This window comes from Vicia villosa, unplaced genomic scaffold, assembly GCF_029867415.1.
Source record: "Vicia villosa cultivar HV-30 ecotype Madison, WI unplaced genomic scaffold, Vvil1.0 ctg.001179F_1_1_1, whole genome shotgun sequence".
Classification (NCBI taxonomy): Eukaryota; Viridiplantae; Streptophyta; class Magnoliopsida; order Fabales; family Fabaceae; genus Vicia; species Vicia villosa.
Window position 1 is genome coordinate 62,809 of NW_026705520.1, and position 18,404 is coordinate 81,212.

Here is an 18,404-nt window from a genome sequence, read left to right on the forward strand (position 1 = left end):
TAATAAATGACATATTGTTTCCCTTCTAACAAAAAAAAAAAAAATCTCTACACACTTTCTTAACTTTCAATACACCACCAGATCTCTTGATTATATAAACATGCTCTAAAATGTAATTAAATTTTTTTAAGAGATATATGATTTATAGAAAAGTTAATAGCATTGTTGATTTATTTTAACATAACATTATCCCTTATAAATAAGTACAGGACATTGGGGATATGGTTGTGATGAAATACAAAATTTTCTTTTATTTGAGACATAAACAATTGAAAAAGAATGGACAATATTAATTATTACGTATAAAATAATTTAATACAATTTAAATTAAAAATACAATTTAATACAATTAGACTAACGTCAGTATTATTTGCGGTTTTCAATAAAATATTATCATACCATTTTGAATGACCATCCTGGACACGTCAGTATTATAGCGAGCCATACCAATATCCATGTGAACCAACGGGTCACCCATCAGTATCGTGCGAATACACGGCTACACCAATAACCGTGCGAATGCATGAGTAACACACCAGTATCATGCGAACTCACGGGCTATTATATTTTTTGTATATTTAAAAAATAAAAAAAATATATGAATCCAAACGCAAGAAAAATGAGTAGTTTTTAAATTATTTTTAATTTATATATAAATTTTTTAAGATAATATATGAAAAACAATTTTGATGAAACAATTTTATTTTATTTTTTATAAATATTTCTTTTTCTTTTAATGGAGCAGTACCATGCGAACGCACAAGTATCCACTTTCATGGAATTTAATTTAATTTACTTTTTATCACATACATTTATCTGTCTATTACTTTTATTCATGTTTAGTTCAACTGCCTATTTATCTGTCTATTACTTTTATTCATGTTTAGTTCAACTGCCTATTTATCTGTCTATTACTTTTACTCATGTTTAGTTCAACTCCCTATTACTCTTATTCATGTTTAGTAAGTGGAATCTAAACAATATTCATATCTTATTTTCTTATTAGTATTATACCATATTCTATAAATAAAAACTATGTTTAAATTATTTTTTATCAATTTAATATTTTGGTTTAAACATTAAAACTTCTATATTTCAATTTGATATAAAAGAACTTATCTGATAAACCCGATCCAACCCATACCAGAACTCGTGCGGACGCATGGGTTTCCTACAAGTTTCTTTTAAGAGTTAATACCATTTTACTCCTTGTAATATAGACTATTTTTGTTTTATTTCTTATAATATATATTTTTTGTATTTATCCATGTAATATGTTTTGAATTATCCCCTAAACATATAAATTAAACACTGAATTTGAAAGAATAAATAAAAAGAATTATTATAGGAATAATTTGTGTACTTAAAAAAAAACATAGATTTTAATATTTTAAATGATGATCCAATTTTTTTACTGGGAAATAAAAAAAATTTTATATATATTACCAGATGTATTGTATATTTAACCATTCTTTTAAAAGGTGTCGAAATTTTTAAACTGACATTGATTTTAGTCAATACTCTTTCTTGAGTATCGTGGTAACTTGAATAAAAATTATAGTTTTTTTATTTTTGGAGTCTAATAATAAGTAACTATTAAGGTATTTATTTTAACCCCTAAATTACTTTTTATTAATGTAGCATTCCCCTTCATTATAAAATAGCTACGATAATTAGATAAACTAAAGGAGAATATTTATGTATAATTTTTTTTAAGGTAATTTGTATTATTTTCCAATGAAAATATGTCAAGTATAAAATTTTCTATTACACATATTCAATTTTATCTTATTTTTACTTCTTAAATGATTTAAAGTATATTTGTTATATTTTCATTAGCAAATAGCATAAGCTACGTCTAAGAAGTCTAAGAAATTGTAGGTAATTTTTCTTCTAATAAATTAAAATGTATAATCACTTTTTAAAAAAAATATCATATTAGTATTTTAAATAAATGAATAATTGGATACATAAAAATATTGTAAAAATAACATCATTATAATAATTCAATTGAATATGTAGCCATTATTATTAAATTAAAAATCATTATAAAGATTGAACCAGAAGTATGGTTGAAAATGAGTCAAATCGAGTTGAACTCGTCTCAGCTCAGCTCACCTCGTTAAGAATTTGTTCATTTCAAAACTCGGTTCGAGTTTTAAATAAACCTTTTTTTTAACTCGGTTCATGAATAATTCGATTCAATTCGTTAGGTTATGCTCGTTTGCTTCATGAATTTTAAAATTTATTTTTTAAGTCTTTTTTATATATATTTGATATTTTAAATTAATATTTTTGTAAATAGAAAACATAGAAATAAAATAAAAATTATAAGATTAGAAATTTTCTTAAAAAATATTTAAAATTTTTTTAAATTAAAAGAAAATTTAAAAGATATATTAGATTTTTTTAAAATTAAAGAAATTTAGAAGATATATATTAGATTTTCTCTTTAGTTTGTGTGAAGGAGGGAAGGAGAGATTCAAGTGTCGTTTATATACAAACAAAAATTAGTATGAAAAAATTTGAGAAGTGGGGTCCATAAATTTGGGTTGATACTTAGTACCACACGTGGGTCAATTACGTGGATGGCGGCTAGGTCAGAATTGCATACTCAAAGTCGTGGATGACCTCATCATTTTGCGTCATTTTTTGTCAAATTGTGTTACTTTTGTTTTTTTGTTTTCTACATGACTTTATGTTATTTTATGTCCACATAAATAAAAAATATTCAACCCTAAATATACTCTCATCTTTTAATACAAAATCTTAGTTCTCTATTTTCACAAATTTCTGTCTTTTTTTCTCCCACAAATAAAAACTTAAACATTGCACCATTCATTTTTTCCACCATTCGTGTGAAAAGATTTGATAAAGATTGTACTAGTATATTGCACAAATGGATTTGAACTTTTGAACTTTTGAACTTTGGAACTTCTTAGTGAATACCAAAATGAAAATGACTTTTAATTATTTTAATTTATCTTACTTTACCAATTCATGTGGTTGAGTTTTCCTCATGAATTGTTTGAGTGTGCAAAGAGAAGTCAAGTCACAATCCTTTTCATACAAAAGCTTTTCTATCACAGTTAGAAATGGGTGCATTGAATGGTCACCAAATGCATTCCCTTTGAACTTGTTTCCAAATAACCAAATTTAAGATTTTGGCTAAATGTTTAGAAAGTCCTCCCAAAAAAATGGATATTGTCATTTTGATTAAGACTTTTCCAATTCACCAATATAATTAATTAACCTTGTCAATACGTATCTTTGGAATTCAAGAGTTTTCCTATACCTTGCAGCTTCTAGGAAAGCCCATATTTAGCTTAATTAATTTAGTGTTGCTTTCACTCTATATGACTAACAAAATGTAAGTCAAATTTAAGTTTGACATGTACTATCTTATATTTGAATGCACTGTGTATTCCTCTATTTAATTAAAATATGATAGTAGTCTCAATTTTATATATCCATGCAATTTAGTTCCTATACCAATTTTTTTAACCACAAAATGGTAATTTTAGGTTTGAAAGGACGAGTTTCTTGCATATTTTTATTAAGTTAATTAAATATTTTATTAATAAAACTATTCTAGCACGATGAATAGAATAATAAGTAGATAAGAAGTTACTATAGGAGAAAGAATAAAAGAGAACAACAAAAACAAGAATCGTACGGTCATAAGGGAAGAAGCAAGACAACTACAAGGGTTAGACCATCAATAATTGAAGTTGAAAAAGAAGCTTTTGATCTTAGTCTTAAATTACCACAACACTTGAATTTTGACTTGATTTAAAATTAGCAGGGGAGATAAAAATTCACCATCAAATAGTCTATTATTGTACTCTCAAAATTCTGGTACACAGATACCAGATGTCGAATCAGATGTCACGACACTGATATCAGACTAGTCACAACAACAAAAACAGTTGTGCAAGTAAGTAAATTGCTGAAAGTAAATAATATAGGTAGTTGTTAACCAATTTCGGTGCAACATCACATACTCTGGGGGCATTCAAGTCAGAGAGGAAATCCACTAAAATAGTATTAGTTTGAAGCCTAAGTAAACAACATCTGGCTTACAATCTTCTCACCTAATCATTACCCGTGCTATGTCTATCTAAGACACTCCTAGATATGTGACCCCTATCACTTCCCTTCAATCACACAACAGTGATAACAACTTCAATCAAATAATAGAAGACACACTTCCAAGACACACAATGCACTTTTGCTTAAAAGCTTATGAATGATTGACAAATTACAACTCAAACTCAGTCCAACTCTAATATCAAGGTGATAATAGAGTGACTCACACTAAATAATGAACAAACTAAAACCCTAAAAAAAATCTTCAATACGCTTGGCTTAGTTGATGCATTAGGTTTATATCGTTCTTTTAAATAGCCTCTTGAATCAAATTGATGCAAATCCACAAATTGACTATTGTATAATTTATGTAGAAAACTTCTCTTTAAAATAAGGAACAAACAACACATGTTTCCTAAAATGTCCCAACATCCTATTTTATGAAACAAGTGTACATCTAGAATAGAAACATTTGTTCCAAAATTAATCCTTCTTGTACTGCGAAAATATGTGAGATAAAATAGCAGAGAATCTCACATGTAAATAAATCAAATCTTCAAAGAAGTAAAAACGCGGCCTAAAGATTGAGAAAAACATACGAAAGGGGAGTTTAAATTGGATTTTCAAAAAAAATTCTTTTAGAAAAACTATTTCCTTAAACAAATGAGATAAACAAGATAAGAAGGAGGAATGACATTTTAAGTTTATACAAGTTCACCTTAGAAAAGGTTAATCTTGTCCACCCGCCAAGGTAAATTCGTCTTCAAAAAAGACTTAATCCACTAATCTTGAAAGATTACAAACAACCTCTAAGTGTCTATAAAGACACATTAGCTCTCTCAAGTATTTGGACTAACTACCTAGTCACTTGAGGGAAATAAATCTTAACATATTTATAATAGAAAGTGTTTACAAATAATGCTAATAGATAAGCAAATGAAACAAAGTTTTAAGAACAAATGTTTACACAAAAATGAGCAACAACTCTTTGTGCTCTTAAGATTCTCTTAGAAATAACTTTCTCTCTATGGAGTGTTTAGAATAATATCTCTCAAAATTTCTTTCTCTTGCTTTTCTTTCACGTTGAAGTTTTTAGTATGTAGTAATTGAGCAACATTTCTTCAATGGGGAGTGCTTCTAGCTTATATAACAGATTTTTTTTCTTAGAAATAATGCTTTTTAGTATGTAGTCTTTGAAGCTTAATTGAAAATAAATGTGATTAAGCACAACCTTCTACTTGATTCCTTTGTCGTCTTGCATTTATTTCCCTGATAATTGTCTTGGAAATGATAGATTTTTCCTTATTCTCGCTCGTCCCATGCTTAGTCTTTAACTGCTTTGTTAGTCTGAAGTTTAATCGGTTGTAACAAGATCAATTCTCTTGTCAGTTATGTAACCCACCCTCTTATAAATATCCTTCTGTTCCACTCTCCTTCATCCTTCTTCGGTTTATCTTTTACAAAAATCCTTCACATATTTTTTTATCTCATAGCTTCAAAGACCTTCGCCGATAATGACGAAATCCTTGAGGTCATTCATGAAGTTTGTTTGAATTTCTCTAACCTAATGGCTGCTGGATTTAACATGGCTTCGAGTATTCTTGCTCAAGGATGGGATGGATATTTTGCTATGCTGCATGAACCAATTCATCCTAATCTGGTCAAAGATTTCTGGAAATATGTTTCTATGAGTATTCATGAGCAATCCATTTGTTCTCATGTTTTTTGCTGTCCAATCGTCATCACTCCTACCTCTATTGCTCAAGCCATAGGTTGTTTTCATCCTTGTGGTATTACTGTTGAAAATTTCAGTCTCAAGTATACTTTTGTCGAGATGTTCATCTCTATCCACGATGTGTCTTCTTCTAAATATGAACCCATAAATCCTGCAAAGCAAATTCCTTGTGCTAAAACCTGGTTCCGCCTCCTTCTAACCAACTTTCGTCCTAGAGGAGATAACCTGAACATTCTGACCCACGATGATAGACTGTTCATTTACTTCATGCTTTCTGATGTCAATGTTGACTTGGCCCAAACTATTTTCAACTTCCTGAAGGAATATGTTATCGTCTCAATAAGCAAACACAAATTCTTTCATTCCATTTGGGAGACTTCTGTCTGAACTTTTCTTCCAGGCACAAATCATCAACTTTGTTTGATCGGTTGGACCAGAAGATGTTCTTGAGTCAGTCAGTTGTGAAGTCTTTGAAGCTTAAAGTTATCATGTTGTTTGTATTTCTCTATGTTTTCTTCCTCTCTAAGTTATTTATGTTTTTTGTGTTTCCTTTTCTACCCCATTTCTTATCATCAATAAGACTTGTCGTTTTGCTTTTTAATCTTTTATCTTCAAATTCGTGTGTTTAACTATTAAAATTCAATTAAAGATTCTGAAATTTTTTATTTTGATAAAAAAGGGAGAAAAATAATGATGACTTTGATTCATGTCTAACTCTCTAAAAATCTCACTACTTAAATTTTCTAACATTATATATGTGCAAAGAGATCTTAAATGAGTTTCAAGAACATGTTGATTCTAGTGAATGGATTTAGCCCTGATAAAGATTAGATAAGGAATTTTTGTTGTTCATAAATATCTGATAAATCAAGCTTTAACAGAAATATCTGATAAATCAAGCTTTAACAGAAATATTTGATAAGACATGATCTAATTAACTAAAGCTCTGATAATTCAAGATCTGATAAGTGAACGCTTCTACTAAAATCAGACTCTGATAAAACAAGGCTTTGATATCCCTTATCTGACGGGAGCTTACACTTCTCAATAGGAGTTTTCTCTATCCAACTCTAATAATTTTTATGATATTACCTTGTAAAATTATTTCATTAAAATACATGGTTTTGTCATCATTAAAAAGGGGGAGATTGTTAGAACAAGATTTGATTTTGCATTTAATATCTAGTTTTGATGATAAGAATACATATATTTTATATGTAACAATTTTGTACTCTAATAACTTCTCAAGTGTGTAGATAAAATATTTTGATTGATTATGGATAACTATCTAAAAAGATCATCAGAATCAGCGCTGACACACCTCAGGAGAACTATTCATCTGTTTCTAAACTAACATCAGTAGTTATGAAGAATGTTGAATATTTGCTAGAAAAAGATCTTCAAGTGTTTCTAAGATAATCTACTCTTTTAGATCAGAAGTCAAGATTTCAAGCTCGGATAAGCTTTTGTTTCCAGCTCAAAATTCAAGATATGTCATTCAGACAAGTTGTTGAGTTCAACTCTAAAGACAAGGTTCTGACTCTGAACACTCTAATACTATTGGTATATTCACGTTACTTGATCTCTTCTATACTCTCATTACTTCAGATCAGAAGTATATCTTTAAGAAGGAAAGATCAGAATCTTGCGCTACAAGAAAAATCGTACAATAGTACACTACTTTCTCCACTATTGTGAGGACGTATGTACGGCCAAAAATTTTGTGTGCTCTTTGTCTCTCACGATCTTATTTGAGCCATTATGTCGGATGGAAAGCAAAGCGACGTCTTGTCCTTCTTAACGGTCTACATTTTGGGTCATCATCATGTCTTAACCTATTAAGTTCATCGTTGAAGTAGGTCAAGAATTCTGGATTTTCATAAACTACACCGTGGTATCTGTTGGGCCTCCACCAATAAATATCCATATATATATATTGGGCCTCCGTCACGAGCAATACTCCCTCAGCGGCCATGAAATAGTGTAGCCTTAATATCGTACTCATTGCAAGCAGCCACTACATCCTCTTGTTATGGAATTTACATGTGTGGTTTAGTTTTTTAGGATTTGTTGGAACAAGGTGTTTAGTTTGAGAAAACAAGGTTTTAGGCTCCAAGAAATCACCGCACGAACACGTTGTACATCCTCTGCAAAAGAAAAAATTAGAGAAACTTCTTCCTAAAGAAATAATTTCCACTCAAAGGTTTCCATGAAATGTTATATTTATCACGCAATTTTTAAAGTTTTTTGGGGTCACCTTTAGACAAAATCAACCTTCGATGAAAGTGATTTTTTCATAATTCAAGATAAACTTGTACTCATCCTTAAAAAATTTGGTAGTGATATCATCACCTTTTAAACTAGACATCAAAATTAATAATGAGAGATAGGGGCATGGGTCACCTGATTTTGTAACATGGTGGTGAGACCTTGAAAATCAAAGGAGAAGGCAACCACGATGCGTACAGATGGTTGATCTTAGCAAAACTGGCAGCGACTATTGGGTCTTCAATATTTTTTCTCTCAGCCAGAAATCGTTTTCCCTCTCAAATCAATCACCTCATAATTTATATTGGTTCAGTCATATGTACTCTCTCATGACCTACATCGAATCTTGAATTTTAATTTAAAAAAATCTTGCAGCAACAAATATATTTTGATGAAGAACACATTGCTCAACAAAAAGCCCAATTGACACGGTAAGGATCCCTCACCTTAGAGAAAAGATCTTTCACTTTTTTCTCTAGAACTAGTAACAAACCCGTGCATTCGCACGGGTCATGGTACGGGACGCGCATTTGTTTCAGATGTATATTTTGTAATAGAAAAATGTCTGGTACCCGTGAAAAAATAATAATTGAATGTATAGAAAAATGTCTGGTACCTGTGAAAATAATAATAATTGAATGCATAGAAAAATTTTCGGTGCCCGTGCCGTGAAAAAATAATAATTGAATGTTTAGAAACATGTCTGGTACCCGTGAAAAAATAATAATTGAATGTTTAAAAAATTTCTGGTACCCGTAAAAAAATAATAATTGAATGTATAGAAAAATGTCCGGTACCAGTGAAAAAATAATAATTGAATGTTTAGAAAAATGTCTGGTACCCGTGAAAAAATAATAATTGAATATATAGAAAAATGTCTGGTACCCGTGAAAAAATAATAATTGAATGTTTAGAAAAATGTCTGGTACCCGTGAAAAAATAATAATTGAATGCTTAGAAAAATGTCTGGTACCCGTGAAAAAATAATAATCTAAATATATAAAAAAAATGTCTGGTACCCGTGGAAAAATAATAATTCAATGTATAGAAAAATGTCTGGTACCTGTGAAAAAAATAATAATTGAATGCATAGAAAAATTTTCGGTACCTGTGAAAAAATAACAATTGAATGTTTAGAAACATGTCTGGTACTCGTGAAAAAATAATAATTGAATGTATAGAAAAATGTCTGGTACCAGTGAAAAAAATAATAATTGAATGTTTATAAAAATGTCTGGTACCCGGGAAAAAATAATAATTGAATATATAGAAAAATGTCCGGTAACCGTGAAAAAATAATAATGAAATGTTTAGAAAAATGTCTGGTACCCGTGAAAAAATAATAATCTAAATATATAAAAAAATGTCTAGTACCCGTGACAAAATAATAATTAAATGTATAGAAAAATGTCTGAAACCCGTAAATATTAGAAGCTAAATAGAAACTAAATATTTGTCTTTTCAAGATGGAAGATTTTTAATATTTTAGATTATATTTGTCTTTTCATCAAATAATTTTTAGAAACTAAATTAAGCTTTTTTAAAAGTGAAATATTTAAAAACTGTATATTAAAAATTATTAATTGTGAAAACATTTAATAGTGAAGAGTAATTGAAAATTTTCAATTCAATTAATTATAATATTCAAAATTAACAAAATCAAATCAAATCATTAAATCAAAAATATTTTGATTTTTATTAATAATTCCATTAACAAATATTTGATAGAAAAATATTTGTAAGATAGATAGGAAGTGAGTTGGGTAAAAGTAGTTTCTCTTTCCAATAATATACTGTAGATGATGGTAGTGTATTGGAAAAGCAAGTAGGTTTTGTACAATAATATTTTAAACTTTGTTCAGCTTGTATCAAAAGCTGTATTGTAGAGATGTTCAGCAAGGTTCACGTGAAGAAGATACAATCTAGTTATAGCAGAGTAGTTTGACCGTCTATGTGTGGAAAGTTTTCAAAGTACTACACATAAAATGAAATATTAAATTGAAAGGGAGAAATACAATTATTGTCAGAGAATTGTCAAATCTGATTTCACTTCTCCACCTAACACTTCCATCATCAATAAGCACTACACATCATAGAAAGAAGAGAAAATTATATTGTATAGTAGAAAATTCAAAAAAATAGCGAGAAAATTTCATTCTCATACATAATTTTTTCATCTAATTAAATACTTACTTGAAATAATTAAAACTATCTCTAAAAAAATATAGACATTTCATATAAAAACGAATTCAACAAAAATATAATTAGAAAAAAATAAAATAAAAAAAATCTCATCAAATATATTTTGTCCTTAAAAAACACAAATAGTTATGATTTTAAAAAATAGTAATTCTTTTACACTTTAAGATATTCTCCTTAAATGCATATCAAATTCACATCATTCAAATTAAATACATACCAAAATTTCCAAATGTTTACTTAAAAAATTTGAATAAGAGAAGAAAAAGATTATAAAGTTATAAATGGGTATTGATAGGAGTAGAAGAAGAATGTGTGCTGAAATTGCAAATGTAGTAATCTTAAAAATCAAAATGTATTTTAAAAAAGTTGTGATCTTGAAAATGAATTATTGAATCAATCTGGATCTACATTTAGTTAGTAATCAATTGTCAAATCCATGAAATCAAAAGAAAAAAAAACTCATAAAAATTTATGAGATCATAAGCCAAAGAGAATACCTCTGTATTGTTGTTTATTTTTTTATAGGTGAATTCTTATTTACCCACCTCAAAAAGGTGGGTAAGGTTACCTTTAGTGTAAAATGCATTGAAAACATCAAACAATTATTATATATGATAAATAATTAAATACATAAAAATTAAATGGTGTCATCTGATTGGTGGAATGTACACTACCCATCTTTTTGTGATGGATAGAGAATAGGGGTGGCAAAACGGGTCGGGGCCCGTCGGGCCGCTCGCGCACCCGCCAAAAAATGGCGGGTTGGGTTGAGATTTTAGGCTCGCCGCTCGCTAAAGCCCCGCCCCTCCAAAACCCGCCGCCCGCCATACCCGCCCCGCCAAAGCCCGCCGCTCTCCAAAGCCCGCTTCTCCTCCAAAACTCACTCTTTTTTTAGTTAATTCTAGTAATTGTAATTCTTGATGGTTTATTTTATACATTTATTTATAAATATATGTAATATTTTTTTGAGTAAATGTTAAAAAATTAATTTTAGAAAAAATTGTTTTAAAAAATAAGTGAAAAGTTTAATTAATAGGTAAAAAAAGCCTATTAATCTATTAAAAAAAATATAAATAAAAATAGGCGGGTAAGCCCGCCGCCCGCCAACCTGCCATCTTGGCGGGGCGGGCATGACTTTTATGCCCATTTTACTTGGCGGGCATGCCCGCCCCACTCGTTTTTTGGCGGGCATAAGGCGGGGCGGGCGGCGGGCGGGGCGGGCGGCCTGTTTTGCCACTCCAAGTAGAGAAGTTGTCCCCTTTTTTATATTATAGATTTATATTGCATTAACTTTGCGACAATTATACTACTTTATATTGATTGCAGTTAGTCTAGAATGGTTCGTGATAAATTTAGAAAACTATTTTTAAATGTTGATGGTTAAAAAAATGTCATTTCAATATCGAAAATGCTTTAAATATCATTCATTCATAAATATGTATTTAAAATGATAACTTTTCTTTAAATTAAATTCTATTTTTTAATTATTTTGATACATCATTTATAATTATTTTGATTATTCTCATTACTTATGAACTTTCAACAATTTTCTCAAAGATGTGTTAATAAAGTCATATATAATATAATATAATTTTGATTCAAACAAATTCATATATAATATTTTTTCAAATCAAAACAATTAAAAAAATTTCATACAAATAAAAAAATCATTCTTTTATATTATTCTAAAATTTTACATCACTGACAAATATTTATCCACTATTATATAAGTTTAAGTAGTGGTTATCTTCTATCTATGATATTTTTCCAAACACATTTAGTTTATGATATATTATATAAAAGAGAGATAAATGTAATAATAAATGAGATGTGATTTGAGTAGTTGAGTGAGTGTGTCTGAATTGAATGTAAGTGGGTGAGTTTCTAAAAAATACTGTTGGATGTTGATGTGAGGTAAAGTGAGAGTGAAAGTAGGCAGAGTAGAGACTTAATATATCAAAAACTGATTCATTGGAATCCAAATCGACCACAAAATTTTCATATTTAATAGAAATCACATGTAAATCTGACATAATTTCATTCAATTAATACATTTGTGGTACAATTTAAATTAACATATTATTTTATAAAGAATCAACTTTTCGTATTTCTACCATATGGACATTTCTGATTTATAATATATGTTACACTTAATTATTTCTCCTACACCTCTTCTTAACTCTTTCATGTTATTTTACTCTCTCTCTCTCTCTCTCTCTCTCTCTCTCTCTCTCTCTCTCTCTCTCTCTCTCTCTCTCTCTCTCTCTCTCTTTCTCTCTCTCTCTCTCTCTCTCTGACACTTCCACTTCTTCTAAACCATTTACTATCTTACTCACAAATTTTTCTCCCACTTCTAGATGGTTTTCTTAAAAGTGATGATATCTTCTTGCAAGTGATGATATCATGGATCTCTGCTTCAATTATCATGTTTGCTCCTAAAAAAATGACAACAATTTTTTTTAGTCATTATATAAGATAATCAATAGAATATAATAATAATAAAGTTGAAAATAAAAAAGAAAAGACCTCAAATATCCTTTTTTCGGACAAATGGCAACACTTTAAGTGTATCTAATATCTACAAATATGTTTCACCATTAAATTGTATTAAATTATTTTAAATACAAATTAAGTATCATTTATATAGTAATCATAAAAAAAATGTTATCTTTCATTACAAATAAAGTGGTATAATGATCATAACTTTATCAATCTTTTTGAAGTGAATAAAATAGAAATAAAAATTAATATTTAGAAATATATGAAAAAACCGAGTGCAAAACTTTATAAATATTTTTGAAGTGAATAAAATAGAAATATATGTTCAGTATGAAAAAAATATGGAATATGAAATCTTTGATAAAATAAAAAATAAAAAGAAGTATTTAGAAAATACATAAAAAAAACTCAAACTTATAGCACATAAATATTCAATGGAAGAAACAAAAAGATCTACAACTTGAAACTTATACCTAGATCGACATGGCCTTCATGTCGGTATAGATCTACAACCTGAAAAAACAAAAAAAAATTGTTAAACAAAATTGTAAAACATTTATGAAGATAAAGTGATGAGATAAAAATGAATGTGAGAATGAGAGAATATGAAGAAGAAGAAAAAAAGGAGAATGTGAGATGCAGCAAACAAAGAGAGTGAGAAGAAAGAGAAGAGAAAGGTGTTGTGGAAGAAAAGAGAGAACCGATAGACATTGAAAAGTTTACTTTTTTTTCTTGATGAAGATGAACAACTTTTAATATATCTGGAAAACACAAAATACAATATAATAGATCAGCAAAAACAAAGTTGAAGATGAGAAAGACAAAACAGAAAAAAGAAAAAAATATTTTCTTAAAGAAGAAGGTGAAGTGAAAGTGGAAAAGATTAGAAACATAAGGAAGAAAAAGAAGAAAGAGAAGAAGAGTGTTTGTTATGAGAGAAAAATATTGAAGAAGGGGGGGTTAAAAGTAGCAAATACCAAATACAAGCATACTAGGTTAGTTTGGTTACTATTACACAGTTGATGTGAAAGGATGTTAAAAAAAATATTTAAATCTTATAAGCAGATGATGGAAAAAGAAAAATGAATAGGCAAGTTGGTAAGAAATAGAGAAAGAATGATGGAAAGATGGAAAAGAAAGTAGCAAGGTGGATGAAGAAAGCATCCACGTGGATGGGCCAAATGAAGAGAGGGGCATAATGGTATTTTCCAGAATATTGAACTTTCTTATATTGTAGATAATCTTAAAAAATATTCCTCAATATCTTTCTAATAAAATTATACTCAAAGTGAAATTCTTTATATGGACTAACTTAAATAACTTGAGTCATGTCAAGTATATCCTATATAAGGTCGTGCTTAATCAAATAAATTGATGGTTTTTATTTCTTTTTCAATAAGTGCTTAAGAATATTTAGTTTAGGAACCATTATTGATGTATGTACTAAGCTCATTATGAGCTAAAATATTTTATGTTGAGTAATGTGAAATTAATATGAAATAATCTTTTTGTGTTATTTGATGTTATATTAGTGCCTTATTTGTATCATGTATTATATTGTCATGAATTTAATTCTTTGGCTAATCATCTTAGGAAAAGATAAAATCTTGTTGATGTGAAGAATCTATTAAGCGAAACTCATGATAAATATGATTGAAAATAGTAGGATATGAATATTGACTAGATTAGCGACTTTAGGAATAAAGAGATACAATCATAGAGGACATTTGGAATGAAACTAGACATGCATGGCTTAGGAATTTGTCCCCCTGCTTTCTTGTATACATTTATGATATTGTAGGAATACACCTTGAGATCACATTTTGAACTCATATGGAATGACATATCACATCATGTACACACGATAGACAAGTTATATTAATGGATCATTGCTCAACATATTCTCCATTATTGATTTCACTTATTTAGACCAAAGTTATTTCTACAACTGTTTACTTTAAAACTGAAATTGTGACAACCATCAATTATTGTTATTTTTTATCTTCCAATTCACAAAAGTTAATTGTGAAAATAAATCTAAGTTATTTCCACTCCCTGCGGGTTTAAAATTCTTACTAATCTATCACTTGCTACTTTAAAGATCATGTATACTTGCATGTGACACCACACATTTTTAAGCAACAAGTTTTTGCCGCCGTTGTCAGGGAGTGTGTCAAATAACATTTTGATTTTGTATAAAAAACATTGTTTCTTTTGTGAAAAGAATATTTGAGCTTCTAACATTTTTTGTAATCCGGTGACGTGACCGGTGCTTAGCCGTTGCATGCACAGATTGATGAGTCTAGTGTACACAGGAGATCCAAAGCCAGAAATAACACTCATATTACTAAGGAGATTTCAAGCTACTGGTTACTTACCAGGGAGTCCTCCACCTGCTTTTATTTTTGGTAACTTTGAAGAGGAACCATTTGAAGAGGAATGAGTCACGGCAGACAATGACATTATTGGCATTGCCAATGATAGGACAAGTAACATAATGGATTTTTCCGTGTTTGATCCCAATTCCTCGAATACGAGGATTATAAAAGCAGAGATCATAATGTCACAATTTGAATTCAAGCTTATGATGTTTCAAATGTTTCAAACAAGAGGCCAATATTCAAGGGCTGCCAATGAAGATCCACATTTGCACTTGAGGAAATTCTTGGAAATAGCCAGGAACTTCAAGATACATGGAATTACTGATGATGCTTTCAGACTCAGACTATTTCCAAACTCTTTAAAGGATAGTGCCAACAGCTTGTTAAATTATTTAGAGCCTAATTCCGTAGCTAAATGGTAGGCCTTAGCTGATTTTTTTTATTTAAGTACCTTCCTCTTGTCAATAACTATAAGATGAGAAATGAAATTACATCATTTAGACAAGGAGATGATGAGTCTTTGTTCGATGCTTGGCAAAGATATAAAGAGCTGTTAAGCAAATATCCCCACCATGTGATACCAATTTGTAATCAACTAGAAACATTTTTATAATGTAGTGGTTCCATACTCAAGGAACATGTTCGATGCATATTTGGTGGAGCTTTTCTATTCAAATCCTTTGAAGAAGGATACAAGTTGATTGAAAGTATTACTGTAACACCCTTCTAAACCCCCGCGACAATTATTAAAATATGCAATCAAGGGTGCCACAATTCATTTTAAACTAAACATGTGTCAACTGTCATGCATTATTAGAAACGATTCACCAAATAAACAACATCATGTTTAACACGGCAGAAAGTACGCATCACCGAATACAAGTAATTGATCAAAATCAGAACCATTAAATAGAGTATGTAGATTGAATTCTAAACAAAATCGTTCCCAGTGTTACACTATCAGAGCATGACTGACACGACACGAACTAACGGATGAGCTCTACAAGCTATCCTCACCGAGCTATGAGCCGCTACCCCTCAATCTGAAAAATATCAACATGTAAGGGTGAGTCTCATTCGCAATTAATCAATGTTATAAATTCACAAATAATAAGATATCATGCATATTATCCACTCAATTGAATATATTCAGGTTTACAACAATAATGCACCAAACACATCAATTAAATCAATCACACCAAGTTATAACATTGGACATCTTCCATTCATGTTATAACCATACATACATCCTAATGTAATGCAACTACATACATGTGGTACCATACATGGGCTAAACCCATATGACTGGTATATTCATCACCAAGATACAGCCCAACCGACACAAATTCCACACAATGGGAATTATGCCCACCATTTGATCCACAACATCACCAGGATCCATCACCAAAATGAGTATGAATGAATGCACACATATAACATCATTGATCTGATGCACCGCATCGTCTCACCATAACTCACCATTTTCATCACCGATAAAGTATGTACATGTCACCAGCATCATTCAAATAAATCACACATCATTCCAACAATCATTACAATTGTAACACAATCATATCATAGTCACATTACCACATTATAATCCTGTTGTCACAACATCACCACTGGATCAAAATGAACAATATCATCACCAATAACTCACCAAAAGCAAAATCGAACACTATATTCAGTTTCAACACCACCCACAATTATATCATATATAATTCGCACCACATATAATGTCAAATCACAGTTATATCATTACAACATCACCACATTACCACATTAACCAAATCATGCACACAATGTACAAAACACGCCATAAACGAAAATAAATCGAGCTTTTCAAAATAAAATTATGACAACCCTATTATATGACATGATGCACAAGGAAATTGAAGTGTATGTAGATGGTATGATTGCCAAGTCTCAATTTGAGGAAGATCATATGGAGGATCTGTTAAAGCTGTTTCAGCAATTGAGGAAGTATCGACCCTGCTTGAACCCAAACAAATGCACTTTCGGTGTCCATTCTGGAAAGTTGTTGGGTATCGTGGTTAGTCATAAAGGGGTTGAATTGGATCCTGATAAAGTTAAAGCTATTCAAGAAATGCCAACACCGAGGACAGAAAAACAAGTAAGAGGTTTCCTCAAAAGTTTGAATTATATCTCCAGATTCATTTCCAATATGACTGCTACCTGTGATCCGATTTTCAAGTTGTTAAAGAAGGATCAAGGATGTGTGATGGACTGCCGATTGTCAGAAAGCTTTTGACAGTATTAAGGAATATCTTCTCGAGCCTCCCATTCTTCTCCTTCCTATTGAGGCAAGACCTTTGATTATGTATCTATCTGTGCTAGACCACTTTATGGGTTGTATTTTAGGTCAGCAAGATGAGAATGGAAGAAAGAGTATGCCATCTACTACTCGAGTAATAAATTCACTGATTATGAGTCATGATATTCACCGCTCGGTAAGACTTGTTGTGCCTTAGCTTGGGCTGCTAAATGATTGAGACAATACATGCTGAATCACACTACTTGGTTGATTTCCAAAATGGATCCAATTAAGTACATATTTGAAAAGCATGCGCTAACTGGAAGAATTTCTCGTTGACAGATGTTGTTATCGAATATGATATTGAATATCGTACTCAAAAGGCTATAAAGGGTAGTGCGCTAGCAGAATATCTTGCTCACCAACCAATTGACTATTATCAATCCATTAGGTTTAACTTCCCTGATGAGGATGTGATGTATTTGAAAGCTAGAGATTGTGATGAGCCTTTGCCAAAAGAAAGGCAAAAATCGGGATCCCGATGGGGTTTAGTTTTTGATGGAGCTTCTAATGCTCATGGTCATGGGTTTGGTGATGTTATTATTACTCTGCAAGGCTCACATATTCCTTTCACTGCAAGGATATGTTTTGAATCTATAAATAACATTGTCGAATATGAAGCTTGTATTCTCGGCCTTGAGGAAGCCATTGACCTTAGAATCAAGAACCTTGATGTTCATGGAGATTCAGCATTTGCAATCAATCAAATCAAGGGAGAATGGGAGTCTCGTCACCCTGGCTTGATCCCTTACAAAGATTATGCTAGAAGATTATTGAGGTTCTTCATTAAAGTCGAATTCCACCACATTGTCTTCTATATATATGGTAATTTTCACAATGAAGTGCCTCATATTACAATCAAGCATCTTGATAGACCTTCTCATGTGTTCAAAGC

General features: G+C 30.3%; 1 non-coding gene across 1 annotated transcript; it reads right to left on the reverse strand.

Annotated features, from left to right (window-relative positions):
- Positions 1-15,646: 15,646 nt before the first annotated feature.
- Positions 15,647-15,753, reverse strand: LOC131633834 (small nucleolar RNA R71). Its single transcript, XR_009293414.1, has one exon. It is a non-coding gene; the product is annotated as a small nucleolar RNA R71 (small nucleolar RNA).
- Between the last annotated feature and the right edge of the window lie 2,651 nt (positions 15,754-18,404).